We start from the raw sequence: 23,347 nt of genomic DNA, 5'->3' as shown, positions 1-23,347 counted from the left end.
GTGCAGTAGGCAGGTGCTGAGAAGATCCACCTATTTAGCGGAACAGAGTGGTTTTCTCACTTGGAGTCACTTCTAATAGAGCAAACACATTTTGATGTGTCATTATTGCAATCTGCCCTTCAATTTTTGCTTGTAGCTAACAAGATCCATTTTCTGAAATGTCTGCGCCTCCGTTTGTTCACTTTGCTTCCCCTATTGCCTTTAATGACTACACTATGGGTTATTAAACTATTTTTTACTTCTCTCTTTTTTAATCAACATGCACTCTACTTGAGCAATAATAGTAAGATATCAGGGGGACTAACACTAAATTAAAAAAAAAATATTCCTTGGAAGGAGTAAAATTTAAGTAAACAACCCACATTTGCTGAATATTAGCTTTCCAATCTCAGGCAATTGAACAAACTCTCCAGGCTTCAGATTTCTCATCTTTAAAAACAGGGAAATAGTCACATTTTGTGATAGTACAAGAAAATGTACGAATTTGCTCAGCACATAGAGCAAACTTACTGTGTATTCGTTTCCTTTACTGTCCACTTTCCGTGTGTACATATATACATATACAGACAAAAGAACCCAGATCTGCTGCTGTCAAGTTGATTGTGACTCATGGTAACCCCATACATTACAGAGTAGAATTGTTCTGTAGGGTTTGCTTGGCCATACTGTTTATGGAAGCAGATTGCCAGGACTTTCTTCAGTGGTGTTCCTGGGTTGACAGTTTAAACTCTGTCAACCTTTAGGGTAGTAGTCAAGCACAACTTCTACCATCCAGGGATGAGTGTGTGTGTATATATATATATATATATATATATATATATATATATATATATATATATATATATATAAAATGAGTTGGAATCAACTTGACAACAATATGTTATACATAATTTTAAAGACACAAGTTTAAGTTGCTGAACCATAACCACAAGATTATGGGTTTAATTTTTTTAAGACTCAAGCTTAATAAATAATATTTTAAGAGTTTGCATAATAATCAGAAAGAAACAGTTATCAGAAAATAGTATACAGAAGATGTAAGAGACAGCTAATACAATAAAAAAAAAAAACTACAATAATAAAGTTATACAATAATAGAACTCCAACCTTAAAGTATGTAGTATCTGGTCTTCCTGGGAAAAGACATTTATAATCTGTTATACTCTATGAATATATATCCAATAGATCTTGACCTTCTTACCTTTCTGCATTTTCACTGTCTCTCTCTCGGCTAGATGTTTTACAGAGAAAACGCTCTGTGCAAAGAAAAGAGACAACCGCAGACAAGCCCAGATCTGTCTCTCTCTATCCACATTTCCAGCTGTTAGAAGAAAAGTGAATCACTGTTCTTATGTATTAAACTAGAGAAAACTATTATTTGGTTTTTGTGATTTTAGGATATTAATAAAATGTAATTTTATTTTGAAATACTTTGTGATTATTTACATGGTTTGCTTATAATAATTAGATTAAATTGATTTACTGTTAGAAAATATTTAGTGATCTTAACTAGATACTCTTAATGAGAATGCTGACTCTTTAAGGCTATGAAATACTTGTCACCTGGAGATGAAAGAGTATGGCTTATGGCAGTTTTTCAATGACACACAAATGGGCAATAAAATATTTACAATTTTTATTGACAAAATTATACTGACGTATAATGAAAGAGATATCAGTGTAAGTTTTGAAACTCCTTCCCACCATGGATGGATTCATAAATAAAACAGCCAAGTTTTAATTAATGATGAAATATGAAATATTACCTTTAAAGGTTACATAAACAAATTGTATAGTATAATGAAAACATGGCCACATAGCATCATATGTCTCAATACTCAGAATATACTAAAACAATAGCAGCTTTATGTCAACAAACAGTGGACATTCTGGGAAAATTCATTATACTCATTAGTTTTTACTTACTTCCTGGAACTTGACATTGGACAGACAGAGTCAGTGTTTAGATAGAGCCAGTGGTCAGTTTCTCGGGTACAAGTATTTAAGTTTAAACATGGGTAGTAGATTAGTAGAACTCTATGACTTCTTCAGTTCAATGTATCTTTGACTTTCATACTTTTGTTATCAAAGCTGACTTCTTGAATCTGAACCTTTGAACCAGTTTTTCGATAAGCATATCTGTTGGTGACCAATGCGAGACTAAAGTATAAGTGGGTTTGGTAATGTTCTCTGTAAAAATGTCGCAACAGCCAGTCTGTTCCCTCATTAGTAGGCTGCTACAGCAAGAGAAATACACCTTCATTAAACCTCCAAGTGAAACATATGCACCTTGAAAACTGAAATTTTGTTTGCTCAAAACATCTACCACAATGCCTTGTCTGAGGAGGTGCTTAATAGATGTTTTTGGCTTAAATGACCTCAATATCACTTTTCATGTGGTTGGCTTTTGTACTTACAGACTCCCTTCAGACAGATTTGCATTATTGCATGCACACGTTGAGTGGGCCAAGACATACAACAAAATCTCCTAAAACTTTGTTTTGACTTTATGGCACCCAAAAGTCCAACCACCACAAAGTCAAACAGAACAGAATTAAAAATTCACAAGGAGAAACATGATCTAATTCAAAATGGAGCTAGAACTTGGCCCAGATTGGGGAATATGGAAGAAAATTGAGAAGGGTTGCTGACAGCGAACCTGAGAGGTTTATCAAGACTTTATGAAATGACTAATCCTTTAAATGTTCCATCTGGTATCAAAACCACCTACACATAAAGAGGTAAACTTGTCTTTTGAGAAAGATCATAAAATGCCATCATCTTAGTTTTCATATATTACAAATGAGAGGCAGTTGACTGATGGGAAAGGAGTTTTCATGAAATATTTATACATTGAAATTAAATATTTTAATTATATGCTTGCTGTGAGTTGGAATCAACTCGACAACAACAGATTTGGCTTTGTCTTTTTTTTGTTTTTGTTTTTTTGGTTTCTGGCACTGCCACACATTTATAACAAACTGATACATGAACCAGAATGCTCTTTATTTATGACATCATGAAGCCTAACAATAACTTTAATTATAACATGAATGATGCTACAAGTTTCAGAATATTTTCTCCTACACAGGAGCTACTGGGCCAATCAGGCTCATGGTAAATTGGGCAGCCTTATTACCCTGGTTTAGCCAAGAATAATGAATGATCTCAAGCTTACCAAATGGAGTACATTTTGAACTTATTTGTGTAGCTTTCAGAGACCCTAAGGTGACTAGTTATGAGGGGAAGTGTTTGGAACTTTAGGTTTTTTTTCTCATACTCAAATTGTAGAGTCGAGTAGAAGCCCTACTTTTTCAGACTCTCCCAAAATTTCTTCCTAAAATGTACTTTCAGCATTTTGATTCTGCTGGCCTGTGTTTTCTGGATTTTATATATTGCAAGTGGTCATAGTATCTATCAGGGAGCCACGAAATATTGGATGGATGTTTTGGAATACCTGACTTGAAACAATGGCCTGGATAAAACAGAAGAAACATAAAGCACTTTTAAAGGACATATCTGGTCATTCAAGGCTATTCCTCCCTATGGTAAATGCCCATCTTTAGGTGGGTGAAAGGATGAGGAAGAGGGAATTCAAAGATTTTCCAGACTTTGCCAGAAGAGTTTTACTTTAATTCTATTTGCATATGAAGCTTCTGGGATATAAATGCTCCTTCACTAACTGAAATGCTTGCAAGAAAAATTACCATCACATTCGTTCCTTTAAGGAAGATCTACGTGAGAACCCAAATGTGTGGTGAGAATGAAAAAAAGAAAAAATGGAAAGATTCTCACATATTGGTAACATATCTGCTCTTCAGATTAAATGTGTTTAGTACACAGTCTCGTTCTTAAAAGTGTTAACCTCTCTGTTAAGATTTGACTCGGGGTTTACTTTTTCTAAGCACCTAGTTGCTACAATTTTACACTGCCTTTCTCCAGATTTCATACAGTCGGTTAGTTTTCTGCTTAAATTACTCTCCCATTCCAGTCCTGCCTCCTGAGATGATTACAGGCCACTTTGATGGGGGATTTAGGGATTCTAAAACTTTTCAGTAATACATTTAGAGCCAATTTGAGTTACTCCCAACAGATGGCTAATTACATCTATTGTGTGGTGATTTAGCTCTCAGATGCAATCTTATTACCCAGTACATGTTTGAAGAGAGGACAGCTCACTGTTTCCATGATGGTGCACTAAATTTGGAAGGAACATTAGAGATAATCTCCAACTCTCTCATTATGAAGGTGGAAGAACTTACTTTGATAGAGTAAGTGGGTAAATGACTTATGAAAAGGATTTAACAAACTCTAATTGTGGGACTAAATATGCAAAACAACATGCCTTATCCACTGAGGGGAGTACCTTTAAGTTGCTTAGAATGTGGTGAAAGAAACAGTGAACCCAATAATCTATTTGACAAGGTAAAATGTGGGACGTACAGTAATAGAAAAAGGACCATCGGAACTTAGAGATATTTATTTCCATGGTGGGTAAATCTGTGGCTATTTGGTAAAGTAAGTGACATTTGATCTGGATTTTGAAAAGCAAGTAGGATTTTAAGAAGCAAAGATTAGGAGGACATGGCAATATTTTAGAATGAAAGAGGAAATTACGTTAGTCAAGGCATACAGGGCTTTTATAATGGAAGCAAAGAGCATGTTGAGTTACATGTAGGGAAAGCTATGGCACTGAAAGCAGGTTGAGCCAGAGGACTTCAAGTTCCACACTAAAGAACTTGGGTTTTATTCTGGAGGAAGTTGGAAGCCATCGAAAACTTTATCGCAGTAAGGGAATAACATTCTTTACTTTAGAAAGACAACTCAGCTGCAAAAACACACTGTCATCACACACACATACACACACACACAAAGACAAAAGGATTTGAACTGGGCAGATGTGGGCCTGAAACTGTCTACTACAAATGGGAGGAATTTGTGTTTGCTATAAAATGTCTCCTGATATTTTGCAATACACATCTAATATGTTTGTGATGTTTTAATACTTAAATGATTTCTGAAATATCTTACCTATTAAGTTGCTTAAAAATCAACTTGCTCTTATATCCCAAATAGAGGCATATGTCTTTTGTCTTTATCTAACTGTCAGTTAAAATCCTTCATACTTGGAGACAAGAGAAGAGACTTAAGATTGCAGAAATGGTAAGAATGTATCTGGGAATGTAAGGTAACATTTTTATTTTGATTATAATTGAAACATCCATTTAAGGATTTTTCAAAATAGAAAAAAATAAAATAACAAGCAACCAGAACTCCATCACCAAGGGATTATCATTTAAATTATTGGGGCATGTTTTCCTTACACACACACTTACGAGCACAGAGAAATTTGAAATTGTTTTCTGTATACAAATTCACCTCATCGCTTACATAGTTTAATATTTTCACCCTGTTTTTCCTTAATAAAAAAAAAAATGCAGCTTAAGTTTCTGTTTACTTTTAGGGGACTAACATGCAGAAAATAATTCTAACTATGAGAAAGATTATTTGTGTTCCTGGAGTCCCTGGGTCATTGAAATAGTTAATACATTTGGATGTTAACTGAAAGGTTAGAAGTTTGAGTCCACCCAGAGTTGTCTAGGAAGAAAAGCCTGGGGATCTATTTCTGAAAAATCAGCCATTGAAAGCTCTAGGGAGCACAGTTCTACTCTGACGTGGGGTCACCAGGAGTCAGAGTTGACTCAATGGCAAATGGGTTACACCCAGTGAGGCACTTGAGCCAAAGAATCCCCATGAGCAAATTCCACTCTTACGGCTTAATACTCTCCCAAAACGTGATTATGTTATGGTAGAAAGGAGGACGGTAGGTAATATGTGAAGCTATCTGCCTCCTAAAAGTTCTCTGAGACACCTCCCAAGGGAACAGCAAGCACCTGGGAAGGGCATGTAGCACAGGTCATCTCTGCTGTGACCTGCCAGTCCAACCTATGCTGTATATATGCCTCAAGATGCAGCCCTTGCACAAGGAAAGCTCTGGAGTCATTCCAGAAATTTCCACCTCCCTAATCCTCAGTATTCAATCAATTAGTAAATTAAGTTAATTTTGTCTCCTAAATATTTCTCCATTCTGTTTACTTTTTTCCATGTCCACAACCACTAATTATCTCACAGCTGAGCTACTGCATTAGCCTCCTAAATAAAATACCCTCATTGGGTTTACCCCTTTTCTTAATCTCTTCTGTACGTCATAGCCAAAATTATTTTACAGATATGATCATATCAATCCCCTTATTAAAACTATTGGTGTTTTTGTTTCTTGCTTTAATGTGTGGAAATTACTCCTACCAACACCATAGATATGGATAGAGAGGTGAGAGAGGAAGAAGGGGATGACAGTAAGATTAGGGTCTTCAGCTGTATCTGTAAGCTTTTTTTTCTTGTGTTTAAAGAGATCTGAAGCAAAAATACAAAATTATTAATATCTCTTTAATTTCAGTGGTTCGTACCAGTACCAATTGCTACCTAACCGAACCCAATATGACGGGCCCATGTGTGTCAGAGCAGAACTGTGCTCTACAGGTTTTCCATGGTTGATTTTTCAGAAGTAGATCACCAGGCTTTTCTTCAGAGTCACATCTGGGTGGTCTCAAATCTCCAACCTTTTGGTTAGCAGTTAAGTGTGTTAACCATTTCACCCCCCAGTGTTCATAGAAATCTGAAATATTATTTTCTGACTTTTCCATATACTTTGTTTTTTTCAAATTAAAAGTTTGTTGATGCTCTTAGAATAAAAGGAACAGCTTTGAAACACGGATATCCAGACCCTGCATGGTCTGTCCTGTCCAGGCTCAGGCTATCCCACTCAACCACACTGGCTAAATTATAACTTCTCCCAATTTTGGGAGGAAAATCTGGAGTTCAGTTTTGGATAACTAAATTTGAGATGTTTATTTACAACACAAGTAAAGATAACAACAAAAAAAAGTTTAAATATGTGAACCAGAATTTATTTGAAGAGAGAAGTTGGAACCTGGAGATAGAATGTGTCAATCGTTGACATACAGATGATATTTAAAGCCATGAAACCAGATGATTCACCAAGCAAGAGATTGTAAATAAAAAGAGAAAAGGACCAAGGATTAAGTTGTATGGTTTTGCAATGTATAGAGGTTAAAAAGAAAAGGAACCAGGAAAGGAGACTTTGCTGAAAGAGGGCCAGTGAGTCCCGTAGAGACGGTGGTACCTGTATATCTGGTGAAGAAAGTCTGTGGGAGATGAGGTGGTGCTAATAAGCCACAGGTAAAATGAGGACTGATAAGACATCACTCGATTTAACAGTGGGAAGAGGGGTTCATTGGTGACCTTGACATGAAGCGGAAAGCTGGGGCAAAAGCCCTACTGGAATGTTTTCAAGAAATAATATATATATATTTTAAGAAATAATGAGACAGTGAGTATAGAACAGTAATTCAAACATTAAACTATTGTCAACTACTTGATTTCAAATCATTACTATGATAAATAACAGGATAACAAAGTAAAAACACATTCTTACTTTTTTTTTTTTTTGGCGCTTTTCTGATTCTTTCCTACGAGTGAAATTACTGGGTGAAAAACTCAAAACATTTTCCAACATTATTCTTGTTAAACAACGGGAAAAATTAAAACTGTTGATTTGCCCTTTTCAATTGTTAGACTTATTTTTTGTATTGTATGGACAAAATTTACAAAAAATATTATTAATAATGGTAAAAGCAGGTATCCTTTTATTTATGGCACTATCTCCTGTGGTACTCTTAGATGTGACAGCGGCTTCTGGATTGTCCATATATTTTATGTTATTAGAACAATAACATATATTCCTCACAGAAAACATGACAAAAATAGGAGCCACCGTTTACTTAGATATCATAATATATTTTCATAAATTGTGCTGGATTTCATAATAAAAATCTCAGAAAGATCTTTTGAGAAACTTTTCTTTCTAATTTATGTAGCTTTGTGTTATATTGTTGCAGCTTTTGTGCATGGTCCAGCCAATAGTGGAGAAATTATTTCATTTTATGACATACTTTTGGGTCACTGGCTTAAGAAGAAGGTGGGTCAGTCTTTGGACAAGACAGAGACATTCGATCAAGTTCTTCACAAATATCTGTTGAATAACTGACTAAACAAATATTACCTATGTTTGACGTCCATCATTTGCCAAAGTTTCTTCAATCCAGCTGCAGCAGTAAATCTTTCTTGTTCTTCAGTGGAGCGTAGTAACTTTCTGTTTCTTGAGAATACCTTTATTTATCCCTACACCTATTCTGAAGTTCTACTAATGTACAGCAAGGATTGGGGAATATAACCTGCGGGCCAATTCTGATCACCCTTTTTGTAAAGAAAGTTTTACTGAAAACCAGCCATGCTCATTTAATTACATATTGTCTGTGGCTGCTTTTGCACTGCCATAGCAGAATTGAAGAGTTGACAATATTTTGTAAGATTTTTTTCAGTATACAATGTTAAATAAAACAGTTTTTCAACCACCAATGCCACCAGAAAGTCTTCAAGAATTGGAAAGGTGTCAAGCTCAAAAGAGAGGATACATGTTTTCTAGAATTCTATTTTTTTTTTTTTTTAACCATTGTCAACAATTTCTGCTAGGTGTTTTCCTTTAGTGATAGAGACACTTCGTTGATTTTCAATAAAATGTCTGCCGAATGCTCAAATCATGATACCAAAAAACCAAACCAAACCTGTTGCCTTTGGGTTAATTCCAACTCATAGCGACCCTAAAGGACAGAGTAAAACTGCCCCGTAGCATTTCCAAGGAGCACCTCGTGGATTAGAACTGCCAGCCTTGTGGTTAGCAGCCGTAGCTCTTAACCACTATGCAACCAAGGTTTCCCAAATCACGATAGCCATGATATATCTGTCATTTGTCTTTCAAGTAAAAAGGGTGTTCCATATAAAAAATGGCTCACAACTCAATTGCACATGTTTTCCTCAAGTTAACCATTGTACTTTTATGTGCAGCTGAAGTTTTTTATGTGTACTTCCTATTGTGTCATACAAAAGATTGAAAAGACATCCAGATGTCCACGAACTGATGATATAGATGTTGTCTTTTTCGTTGCATCAGATTTTACCACTTGCCTATTTCCTAATAATGGCTTTCGTTCTTACTATGGTCTGCATTTATGCATAAAAATTAATTACACACACTAGATTTCACTGGAGCATTCCTCACCTTGGGTGCCCCCTGGACTTTAAGATGTTGGCTCACTGCAGAACTTCCTCCATTCTGGAAATCCCTCTATAAATGCTGTGTGCCTCTTAGGTCTTCTGGTAGAATTCTGTGGTCAATGGTTTGGAAATAAGAGGAGAGGTTGACTAGTAGAAAACTGGGGCAAACCAGATGAACTTGAAGCTCTGTCATCTCACTGGTGAACTGGAGGGATAACTGCAGCGTTTGTCTTATAGAATGCCAAAAGACCAGTATAGATCACACTTTTTATATCAAGTCTCTACCGATGCTTTATATAGTGTATAGGTAACACAATGACCTTGTAAGTTACTTATTGTTAAATTTATTTTCCAGATTTGTCTGGCTATAGAGCTCTCAGTCTTTTACCTATATGTCTCCTACCTCAATGTGAAAGCATTCTGCAAGAATTTATGAGCTAAATAAATACAGGCAATTACATTATTAAAATAAGAAACATTTACCGTGTAATGTTATTCATTTGCCTCTAATTACATTCCCCAAAGGATGTAAATGGCAATTCTAATCAACCATTTTGAATGTTTTCTTTTAACCTTCACTGTCATATTAATTCATATATCTCAAATATATTCTATTTGTGTGTCTCAAAATATTTCTCCAATTCACAATACACAACTCTGTATTCAGTTTAGGCAAATTGTCTTTACTATATTCTTCAAGCATTTTATGATGACCATCCAAAATTTATCATCATTAATTTACTTTTTCTGGGTTACTTAAGGATTTATTCTCAAAACCAAATTTCATAAAGCTGAGACTTTGGTTTTACAAGAATTGAAATCTAATTTGTTAATATTTCCTGTATTATTCCAAGGTGACAGGATTGGTTTTAAAAAAGTTATGTTAAAAGAAACTTTCTGAGGTCCTATAAAAATAAGTAGTTTTTTATCCTGGAGTGAAAAATATAGTCTTCTCCCCGTAAGCAACATGTACATTTCCACACATCTCTTGATGACACTGATAATCAGAAAAAGGTAAAGCTGCTGCTTAGGTTTCTCTAGTGCATCTTTCTGAGGATTCATGAGAGACAACAGCTAAATAATCACAGTCCATTTCCTTCTGTTAAAAAAGGTCATGATTTTCTGTATAAAAAGTCAGCTTCTCACAGGGTATTAGTTATTCCTTGGGAGAAAGTTATACCACTCTAGGAACTGTGTTAAGTATCTAAGATCAACAGGGAATCATTTAAAGCAACTTGTTTTTTTTTTCCCCCTCCTCCCAAATAACCTACTTTGTTTTCCCATAAGAAGTTTGGTTCTGGAAAGATGATGGGATGGGTGAAAATCATACAGAGGATTCTCTGATACATAAACTAAGCATTTGAGCGCAGAGGTATTTCACATTCTATATTTTCTTCAAAACAAAAAAAGATAAGAGAAATGAGAATTTACTTAGTCTTATCTCCAAAACCATGAGCAAAGATGAAACAAAGGCTTCACTATTCATTTTAAAGAGTGACAGGAAAGGGTCTCCACTTTTATCTGTTTCAACAAAGATTTAGAAAAAGTAGCATTATAGGGTTTCTTCCTAATCCATATGTGATATTCAAAAAAATTTCATTTATAAGAAGTAGAAACTGGTGCTGACAGCTCATGCTGAAGGAAAGAAATATATATATATATATATTGTGTGTGTGTGCATATGTGTCTGAGTCTACAGATGTGACAGTCTGAGATTCATTTGACTTCAGGGGTAACTCCATATAAGGAGTCAAACATTAATATGAGAATTCTTTCCTCCATCTCTTGGCCAAGATCTCTCCATGAGATAGTCATAAGGATGATTTAGGATTCCAAATGTCCTGCTTTAGAAACCTTGTCATAAAGAGACCATGTTTTTCTAAAGATCCAACAACAACAAAAATCTCAAGTAGTTCTCTGATAACTTCATCTTAAGCTCTCAGGTCCAATCCCATCCACCAACAAATCACAGAAGTCAAGTGTATAAAGTGTTTAGATGTATAATTTAGCTTGGTTAAACATGAATTCAATGTAATGGTGAGCAAGCTTTCTCAGGGTTGGGAGATATGGGCTCTTCCTTGTAACATTTGCAAATTTCTGTTGTGTAAATATTCCCATCATGATCCATTTCAAACCATTAGTATGACATCACTGACTGCAGCATTGAGAAAACCTGTAAAGTAGCATAAAATTCACAGATTGTAGTCAGATGTACAAAACACTCTGGGTAAACAGGAGTTCAATAGAGTCATGTGCTTGTAAAGTTTAAAAAACTGCTCTATTGAATCTGTATACAAAAGTACATCATCTACCAAAGAAAGCATTAATTTCCGATCATCAAGATTAGTGAAAGACTCATTAACAGCCTGCAGTATTTAGATGACACAACCTTACTTGCTGAAATTGAAGAGGCTTTGAAGCACTTAGGGATGAAGATCAAAGACTACAGCTTTCAATATGGATTACACCTCAACACAAGGAAAACAAAAATGAACTGGGCCAATAAGCAATATCATGATAAATGAAGAAAATATTGAAATTGTCAAGAATTTCATTTTACATGGATCCACAATCAACACCAATAGAAGTAGCAGTCAAGAAATCAAATGACTTATTGCATTGGCCAAATCTGCTGCAGAAAATCTCTTCAAAGTGTTAAAAAGCAAAGATGTCACTTTAAGAACTAAGGTGTGCATGACCAAAGCTATGGTGTTTTCAATTCCCTCATGCATGTGAAACCTGGACAATGAGTAAGGAAGATCAAGAATAATTGATGTCTTTGAATTATGGCAATGGCAAAGAATATTGAATATACCATAGACTGCCAGAAAAATGAATAAATCCGTCTTGGTAGAAGTACAGACAGAATGTTCCCTAGAAATGAGGATGGCAAGACTTCATCTGAAATACTTTAGACATGTTGTCAGGAGAGACCAGTTCCTGGAAAAGGACATCATGTTTGGTAAAGTAGACAGTCAGCGAGAAAGAGGAAGACCCTTGATGAGATGGATTGAAACTGTGGTTGCAACAATAGGCTCAAACATAACAAGAGTTATGAGATGGCACAGTACAGGGCAGTGTTTCATTCTGTTTTACAGAGGTTTGCTATGAGTTGGAAGTGAATCGACAGCACCTACAATAACAACAATTACTTTTGCTGATGTAATTCCATTACCTAGCATTTCTAAATTAATATTAGTAATACATATGATTTTCTTACATTAAGAAGAATTCCTCTAACATTTCATCATTAAGGATTATGCCAGCCTTTACTTTTAATTATATTTAATGATATCAATTATTATCAATTCTTATAACAATTACAAGTTATGATTATTTATATATTGAATTATAAATATAGCAAGGGCTACAAATTATGAGTATTTACTTTTGCCCGAAAATATTATTCTGACTTTTTTCCTTGCTTTAATATATTTATCTCCATTTTCCACTTTCCCCAACGTCTAGTAACCACTAATTCTTTTTCTCAATAGATTTGACTATCCTAGATATTTCATAAAAGTGGCTTATTTCACTTAGCATAATGTTTTCAAGATTCATCCCTGTGGTGGCATGTATCAGAAAACTTCATTTCTCTTTATTGCTTAATAGTACTCCATTGTATGTATATGACACATTTTATTTTTCATTCATCTATTTATGGGCACTTGGGCTGTTTCCACTTTTGACTATTATTAATAATGCTGCAATGAACATTGGTGTATATGTTCCTGAATCACTGGTTTCAATTCTTGTCAACATATACCTAGGGGTAGAATTGCTGGGTCATATGACAAGATTTTTACATAAATTATTTAATGTAATCATTACCTCAGTATTATGAAGTATTGTTCTTTATTCTTTAGATGAGCATAAAAAGGCTTCGAGAATTTAAATACTTTGCCCTCTTAGCTCATCTTCACACTGTTCATGATAAAATATATCTTAACACTTTCAACTATAATTTAGAGAAACTATTTCTAAGACACTTGGTATTGAAGTTTTTTTTTTTTTTTCATGTCTCAAGTGGTTTATTACGGTATAAGAGGAATATGTGTATGAGTTGCTAAGAAACGTTTAGAGAAAGTAAGGAATTATTTTTTGATGACTCCTGTTCTGTGTACTTCAGTACATTTTGTTTTCTCCTGATTTTTAATAAAACGTGTGCATAAGAGAGTACATTCTGTTTTCTCCTGATTCTTAATAAAACCTGTGCATAGTAGAGTGATTCTCTAGCAAAAAGAAATGCCATCCACATCTATGTAGCAATCTAATTTAACTGAGGATGTTATATTTTAATTAGATATAACTAATAGAACTTTTTACAACTTTTACCTTTTGATTTTCAGTTTGGAGAATATCAAAGACAAAATGCTAGAGAAATTACAAATATGTCAATGACTTATTCAACGTGTAATATCAGAAAAAAAAAATTAGAATCAGTAATAACATTTAATAACATCTACCAAAGAGGGTATTAATTTACTTTCCAAGTTTGCAAATTCTCTCTTTTTCTCTCTCTCTTACCTTTTAATAAAAGCATCAGTGAGAATACCAACAAAAAATTTCATAGAAAAATCTCACTCATATATTCAGTAGACTCTCATAAACTGGAATCTTCTATCAGGAGAAGAGCTCCTGGTAGAAGATAGAGGGGTACCAATGTGTAACTGTTTCCTGTCCCCTACCCCAGTTAATCCCTACATTTCTCTTTACTTATTTAACTTCTACTTTGGTTTCAGAGGAGCCCTAGTGGCACAGTGTTTAAGATCTAAGCTGATAGCCCAAAGGTCATCAGTTCAAATCCACAAGCTGCTCCTTGGAAATCCTGTGGGATAGTTATAATCTGTCCTATAGTGTTGCTATGAGTTGGAATTGACTCAATGGCAACAGGTTTGTTTTTTCTGTGTTTTGATTTTGGTTTCACAACTCAGCTCAGTTGTTACCTTTTTAGGAAAAACTTTTCTCTGGATTCCTTTATTTATTCCAATAAAAGTATCAAATTTGTTCAAAAACTGGCATAAAAATATTTACCCTTCTTTCAAAGTTGTTTCACAGTTATCATTTTATATGCATTTTTGTAAGTATTTAATTGATGTCTGTCTTGTTTACTAGATGGTATTACATGACCTTCCATATTTTGTTATTGTTGCTGTTGATTAACTTTAATATCAATCTAGACCCTATTATTGCACATAAAAAAAGGCATGCAATAAATATCTAGTGACTGACTAGTAAGATCTGTTTTGTTTAACAAAGGCTTCAATAATCAAGTTAGTTCACTCTAGTAGCCTAAAACTAGAAACAAAACAAAGCAAGAAGCTAGGACATAGTGAGTAAACATAAAATAAATTATTATAATCACTTATAGATGGCTTGGAGATAGCAGTTGATATCAAATCACATAAAGAAGCAGACCATGATTGCTTCAACAAACTCCCAAAACAGAGAATCGAGGACTTCCCCGGATGAAGATGTATTCCTGGAATAGCCAGATGCAGAATACAAAAGACTAACATACAGAACTCTTCAAGACATCAGGAACAAGATGAGGCAATACACAGGAAAAGCCAAGAAATGCATAGATAAAGCAGTTGAAGGAATTAAAAAGGTTATTCAAGAACACAATGAAAAATTTATAAGCTGCAAGAATCCATAGAGAAGCCATTCATAAATTCAGAAGATTAACAATAAAATTACAGAACTAGACAACTCAGTAGAAAGTCAGAGGAGAAGAATCAAGGAACCAGAATGCAGAATTAGGGAGATAGAGGATAAGGCACTTGGCACCAATATATTTGAAGAAAAATCAGATAAAAAATTAAAAAAAAAAAAATGGAGCCACACTAAGAATCATGTGGGACTCTATCAAAAAGAATAACTTGAGAGTGATTGGAATACCAGAACAGGGAGGGATAACAGAAAATACAGGAAGAATTCTTGAATATTTGTTGGCAGAAAACTTCCCTGATATCATGAAAGATGATATCTATCCAAGATGCTCAATGAAATCCACATAAGGTAGATCTTAAAAGAAACTCACCAAGATATATAATCTTCAAACTTGCCAAAACCAAAGATAAACAGAAAATTTTAAGAGCAGCCAGGGATAAGTGAAAAGTCACCTACAAAGGAGAATTAATACGAATAAGTTCGGAATACTCGGCACAAACCATGAAGGCAAGAAGGCAATGGGATGGCATATATAGAGCACTGAAGGAGAGAAATTGTCAGCCACAAATCACATATCCAGCAAAACTGTCTATCAAATATGAAGGTGAAATTAAGACATTTACAGATAAACACAAGCTTAGCGAATTTGCAAAAACCAAACCAAAACTATGAGAAATACTGAAGGGAATTCTCTGGTTAGAAAGTCAATGATATCAGATATCAACACAATACTCGAACACACAACAGAGAAACCAGATATCAACTCAGATAGGGAAATAAAAAAAAATGCTCAAAACAGGGAAATCAGTGATGTCATTATATAAAAGTTGACAGTAATCAATAACCAAAAAACCAAATCTAATGCTGTCGAGTCGATTCCGACTCATAGCAACCCTATAGGACAGAGTAGAACTGCCCCATAGAGTTTCCAAGGAGTGCCTGGTGGATTCAAACTGCTGACCCTTTAGTTAGCAGCCACAGCACTTAACCACTATGCCACCAGGATTTCCAATAATCAATGAAGAGAGACTAAATACAGTAGACATAGACCTTCCATATGGAGAGGAAGTCAAGGTGATATAAGGAGATAAAAGTTAGGTGTAAACTTAAAAAAATAGGGGTAAATATTAAGGCAACCACAAAGAACACTAACAGTCCCTCACTTCAAAATAAAAAACAAGATAAACATAAAGACTCAGCAAAAACAAATTCAACTACAATGAAAAAAGGAAAACAAATTTACAAAGAAAATCTTCTCAGCACAAAAAAGTAAGTGGAAAAATGAAAACTGCCAACAACACACAAAAAAAGGCATCAAAATGACAGCACTAAACTCATACCTATCTATAATCACACTGAATGTAAATGGACTAAATTCACCAATAGAGACAGAGAGTTACAAAGGATTAAAAAAAATGATCCGGCTATATGCTGCCTACAAGAGACACACCTTAGACTTAGAGGCACAAACAAACTAAAACTTAAAAGATGGAAAAAATATATCAAGCCAACAACAATGAAAAAAGCAGGAGTGGAGATACTAATTTCTGAAAAAATAGACTTGAAAGTTAAATCCACCACAAAAGATAAGGAAGAACACTATATGATGATTAAAGGGACTATATACCAGGTGGAAATAACCATATTAAATATTCGTGCACCCAATGGCAGGGCTGTAAGATACATAAAACAAACTCTATCAGCATCGAAAAGTGAGATAGACTTCAACACACCACTTTCGGTGAAGGACAGGACATCTAGAAAGAAGCTCAATAAAGACAAAGAAGATCTAAATGCCACAATCAACCAACTTTACCTCAGAGACATATACAGAACACTCCACCCAACAGCAACCAAGTACACTTTCTTTTCTAGTGCACATGGAACGTTCTCCAGAATAAACCACATATTAGGTCATAAAGCAAGCCTTAGCAGAATCCAAAACATTGAAATATTACAAAGCATCTTCTCTGATCACAAGGCCATAAAGGTGGAAATCAATAACAGAAAAAGCAGGGAAAAGAAATCAAACACTTAGAAACTGAACAATACCCTGTTCAAAAAAGACTGTATTATAGAAGACATTAAGGATGGAATAAAGAAATTCACAGAATCCAATGAGAATGAAAACACTTCCTATCAGAACCTTTGAGACACAGTGAAAGCAGTGCTCAGAGGTCAATTGATAACAATAAATGCATACATACAAAAAGAAGAAAGGGCCCAAATCAAAGAATTATCCCTACGACTTGAAAAAATAGAAAGAGAGCAACAAAAGAAAACTGCAGGCACCAGAAGGCAACAAAAGAAACTCCCATGCACTGCAGGCAATTAATAAAAATTAGAGCAAAATTAAATGAAATAGAGAACAGAAAAACAATTGAAAGACCAAAATCTGATTCTTTGAAAAAATTAACAAAATTGATAAACGATTGGCCTGACTGACAAAAGAAAAACAGGAGAGGAAGCAAATAATCTGAATAAGAAATGAGATGGGCAATATCACAACAGACCCAAGTGACATTAAAAGAATCATATCAGAATACTAAAAAAATTGTACTCTAACAAATTTGAAAACCTAGAAGGAATGGATGAATTCCTAGGAACATACTACCTACCTAAACTAACGCAGAGTTAAAAAAAAAAAAAAAACTAACGCAGAGTTAGGACAACTAAATAGACCCATAACAAAAGAAGAGATTGAAAACGTAATAAAGAAAAACCCAACAACAACAAAAAAAAGCCCTGGCCCCGACGGCTTCACTGCAAAGTTCTACCAAACTTTCAGAGAAGAGTTAACACCACTATTACTAAAGGTATTTCAGAGCATAGAAAAGAACAGAATGCTCCCAAACTGATTCAATGAAGACAGCATATCCCTGATGCCAAAGCCAGGTAAAGACACCACAAAAAGAGAAAATTACAGACATACATCCCTCAAGATCTTAGATGCAAAAATCTTCAACAAAATTCTAGCCAATAGAATTCAACAACATATCAAAAAAATAATTCACCATGACTAAGTGGGATTCATACCAGGTATGCAGGGATGGTTCAACATTAGAAAAACAATTAATGTAATACGTCATATAAATAAAACAAAAGACAAGAATCACAGGATTTTATCAATTGATGCAGAAAAAACATTTGACAAAGTTCAACACCCATTCATGATAAAAACTCTCAGCAAAATAGGAATAGAAGGAAAATTCCTCAACATAATAAAAGACATTTATACAAAGCTAACAGCCAACATCATGCTAAATGGAGAGAGTCTGAAAGCATTCCCCTTGAGAAAGAGAACCAGACAAGGATGCCCTTTATCACCGCTCTTATTTCAACATTGTGCTGGAGGTCCTAGCCAGAGCAATTAGGCTAGATAAAGAAATAAAGGGCATCCAGACTGGTAAGGAGGAAGTAAAATTATCTCTATTTGCAGATGACATGATCTTATATACAGAAAACCCTAAAGAATCCTCAAGGAAGCTACTGTATTCAGCAGACTATCAGAATACAAGTTAAACACACAAAAATCACTTGGATTCCTCTACACTAACAAAAAGAACATCGAGGAGGAAATCACCAAATCAATACCATTTACACTAACCCCCCCCCAAAAAAGAAAAATACTTAGGAATAAATCTCACTAGAGATGTAAAAGACTTATACAAAAAAAGACCAGAAGACACTACTATAAGAAATCAAAAGAGAGCTACATAAGTGGAAAAACATACCTTGCTCACGGATAGGAAGAATTAACATTATAAAAATGTCTGTCCTACCAAAAGCCATCTATAGATACAATGCAATTCCCATCCAAATTCCAATGACATTTTTTAATGAGATGGAGAAACAAATCACCAACTTCATATGGAAGGGAAAGAGGCCCCAGATAAGTAAAGCATTACTAAAGAAGAAGAACAAAGTGGGAGGCTTTGCTCTATCTGATTTTAGAACCTATTTTACCGCCATAGTAGTCAAAACAGCCTGGTACTGGTACAACAACAGATACATAGATAAACAGAACAGAATTGAGAATCCAGACATAAATCCATCCACCTATGAGCAACTGATATTTGACAAAGGCCCAAAGTCCATTAATGGGGGAAACACAGTCTTTTTAACAAATGGTGCTGGCATAACTGGATATCCATCTGCAAAAGAATGAAACAAGACCCATAACTCATAGCATGCACAAAACCAACTTGAAATGAATCCAAGACTCAAATATAAATTCTAAAACCATAAAGATCATGGAAGAAAAAATAGGAACAATGCTAGGAGCCCTAATACATGGCATAAACAGTATACAAAACATTACTAACAATGCAGAAGAAAAACTAGATAACTGGGAGATCCTAAAAATCAAACACCTATGCTCATCCAAAGACTTCACCAAAAGAGTAAAAAGATCACCTACAGACTGGGAAAAAGTTTTTAGCTATGACATTTCTGATCAGTACCTGATCTCTAAAATCTACATGATACTGCAAAAACTCCACTACAAAAAGACAAATCACCAAATTAAAAACTGGGGAAAAGATATGAGCAGGCACTTCACTAAAGAAGACATTCAGGTAGCTAACAGATACATGAGGAAATCCTCACAATCATTAGTCATTAGAGAAATCCAAATCAAAACTACAATCAGTTTTCATCTCACTCCAACAAGGCTGGCATTAATCTAAAAAACACAAAATAATAATTGTTGGAGAGGTTGTGGAGAGGCTGGAACACTTATACACTGCTGGTGGGAATGTAAAAAGTTACAACCATTTTGGAAATCAATTTGGCATTTCCTTAAAAAAACTAGAAATAGAACTACCATATGGTCCAGCAATCCCACTCCTTGGAGTATATCCTAGAGAAATAAGAGTCTTTACACGAACAGATACATGCACATCCATGTTTATTGTAGCACTGTTTACAATAGCAAAAAGATGGAAGAGACCAAGGCTTCCATCAGTGGATGAATGGATAAATAAATTATGGTACATTCACACAATGGAATATTATGCATCGATAAAGAACAATGATGAATCCGTGAAACATTTCATAACATGGAGGAATCTGGAAGGCATTATGCTGAGTGAAATTAGTCAGTTGCAAAGGGTAAATATTGTATAAGACCACTATTACAAGAACTCGAGAAATAGTTTAAACAGAGAAGAAAATATTCTTTGATGGTTACGAGAGGGGAGAGTGGGGGAGAGTGGAAGTGGGGTTTTCACTAATTAGTAGATAAGAAGTATTTTAGGTGAAGGGAATCACAACACACAATTCAGAAGAGGTAAGCACAACTGGACTAAACCAAAACAAAGAAGCTTCCTGAATAAAATGAATGCTTTGAAGGCCAGCGTAACAGGGGCGGGGGTTTGGGGACCATGGTTTCAGGAGACATCTAAGTCAATTGGCATAATAAAATCTATTAAGAAAACATTCTGCATCCCACTTTGGAGTGGCTTTTGGGGTCTTAAATGTTAGCGAGCGGTCGTCTAAGACGCATCAATTGGTCTCAACCCACCTGGAGCAAAGGAGAATGAAGAACACAAAAGACACAAGGTAATTATGATCCCAAGAGACAGAAAGGGCCACATAAACCAGAGACTCAAAAAGTCTGAGACCAGAAGAACTAGATGGTGCCTGACTATAACCGATGGCTGGCTGCCTTGACAGGCAACACAACAGAGAATCCCTGAGGGAGAAGGAGAGCAGTGGGGTGTAGACCCCAAATTCTCATAAAAGGACCAGACTTAATTGTCTGACTGAGACTAGAAGGACCCCGGAGGTCATGGTCCCCAGACCTTCTGTTAGCCCAAGTCAGGAACTATTCCCAAGGCAACTCTGGAGACAGGGACTGGACTGGACTGTGGAATAGAAAATGATACTGGTGAAGAATGAGCTTCTTGGATCAAGTAGACACATAAGGCTATGTTGGCATCTCCTTTCTGGAGGGGAGATGAGAGGGCAGAGGGGGCCAGAAGCTGACCGAATGGACTTGAAATTGGAGAGTAGAGAGAAGGAGTGTGCTGACTCATTGCAGGGAGAGCAGTTAGGAGTGTATAAAAAAGAAAAAAAAATATATAGGAAGGTGTAAATAAATTTTTATATGAGAGACCGATTTGATTGGTAAACTTTCACTTAAAGCACAATAAAAATTAATTAAAAAAAAAAAAAAAAAACAGCATTATTCTTAGACGGCATCCATAGGCTTCACCATATTACCAAAGGGATCCAAGGCACGACAAAGATTAAGAACTGCTGGTTTACTTACAGTTACAGCCAAAAAGTGGCCAAAACAAAATTTATGTTAAAAACTAAAGAACAATCAACTGAATAAAAAAAAAATTCAAGTTTTAAGTAATATGAAGCACACAGTGTTAGAAAAAAATAAAAATATATATGATTTACCCTTAAATGGAAATTTCTTTTTATTTTTATGCAGATTTATCTCTCCAAATATGGTTTATTCAATTGAATGTTATGACAAACCTAAGTATCTTGATACCAACTATTATGGACTGAATTGTTTCCCCCCAAAGTAGTTGTAAACCCTTACCTCTATGCCTGTGGTTATAATCCCATTTGGTACTGGGCAGTCTTTGTTATGTTAATGAGACAGGATTAGTGTAGGGCGTTTGTTAAGTCAATCTTTTTGTTATATAAAAGAGATTAAACAAGCAAGCAAAAGAAGAAGAGGTGGGGGAAGACAGATGCCAAGTACATGAAGATTTCCCAGGTACAGAAGTTCAGAGGAGACAGGGATCTTTCTTGAGAGCCAAAAGAGAGAGAAAGCCTTTCCCTAAAGCCAGAACCCTGAATTCAGACTTTTAGCCTCCTGCACTGTGAGGAAATAAATTTCTGTTTGTTAAAGCCAAAAAAAAAAAAAAGGAATGTATTTGGGAAAAACAACTGTCTTCTCAAAAGCGACAAAGAGCACTACATTTTCTTTTCATCTACGGGAACTGTAATGGGTTGTGTTAAAGACTGGAGAGAGAAGTAAAAGAGTTGAAGCCAAAGATCTTATTTACTGCATGTTAGGCATTCTGGACTTTAAATTTCTCCTTTCCTTTTATTTTTTTTTCAAATGTGTATAAGCAGCTATGCAATAAATAGCCGTTTTCATCTTTGCATTCTACAACGACTCTAAACATAAAAGAACCTTGAACATTTTCAAAATCTCTAGTAGCATTTAGAAAAAGTCAGTTGGCATGAGAATTAGCAACTGAACATATGTTGCTGTGGTTAGCAGTAGTAGCATTAGGTTTTTGATTGAAAGTACTTTTTCAAGCCTCCTGTAAAACCATCAATTCTTTTTTGGTTTGTATGTTTTAAATGTATAAATCTGTCCAGAAAACTTTGCTTTCTTAGTTTGTTACACTTAGGAAATGGTTTTAATAATTCAAGATTTGGGGACAGAATATGCATTTTAAAAAAATCAATAAATCACACACACACACGTATGATTTGTCCATTATGATCAACCCTAATAGATTACAAAGCTGAATTGTTAATAATTTCTTTGGCTAGATAAGACTTTGAATTTTACAGAATACATTGACGTCAAGAGTAGGTAAAAACTATATATCAATTAGAACATTATTTTATGCTGTTATACATGTACATACAGAAATGATGCTAAAACTTTCATATCTGGGTCACTCTGGTTGAAAAATGTAGAAAGAAGGAAATGAAGCATACAGAATATATTAAAAAAAAAAAAACCCAGTGCCGTCAACAGAATATATGGCAGAAGAAAATGCTTTCCTGACAGAAAAAGAGGTTTGCTTGTTAAAAGACAATTAAAAAAAAAAATGGGATCAGCAGTTGCCACCTCACAGGAGTCAGATGTGATATTTATAGCTGGATATAGTTTTTTTTTATTCAGCTTGTAGATTTCCATTAAAGTTTTAAATATGCATTGAAACTATGAGGGATTGTCTTCAAATGAACCCTATCCATCAGTAATTTACAACCCATTTTACTCTTATTCATTTTTAAATACGGCTGTGGGAATTTTAAATATATTTAGTGTTTCTCAGTATACATAGAAATTTTAGGGTTGTTTCTTTTCTTTTTTGCTACTTCAGTGTGGGTGGCTATAGCAATCTTTCCCAGGAAGTCGCAGATGACTTCTTAGAATTATCATTAATCAACCCATATTACTACCCATACAATAAGTGAAGAGTATGGCCCTGATATTATCATTGCTTTTGTCTTATAGGGTTTGTTTTATTATTTGGTGATAGCAAATTCCTTTCCAAAACTTGCGTTCATTTTTGTGATAATAAAATATTTATTGAACATTCACTTTACTAGAACTGATCAGAATTACTACAAATACTGAAGAAATGCTATGGTGATGTGAAACTCTCCAATGAAATATCAAATTATTATCAATATTATAGAAATAAACCTTCAAATAAATACAGCAAGTTATGGCTTTGAATCTTTTTTTTGTTTTGTTTTCCTCTATTTC

Source organism: Elephas maximus, chromosome 14, assembly GCF_024166365.1.
Source record: "Elephas maximus indicus isolate mEleMax1 chromosome 14, mEleMax1 primary haplotype, whole genome shotgun sequence".
Classification (NCBI taxonomy): domain Eukaryota; kingdom Metazoa; phylum Chordata; class Mammalia; order Proboscidea; family Elephantidae; genus Elephas; species Elephas maximus.
Note: the sequence above shows the minus strand (reverse complement) of the source record.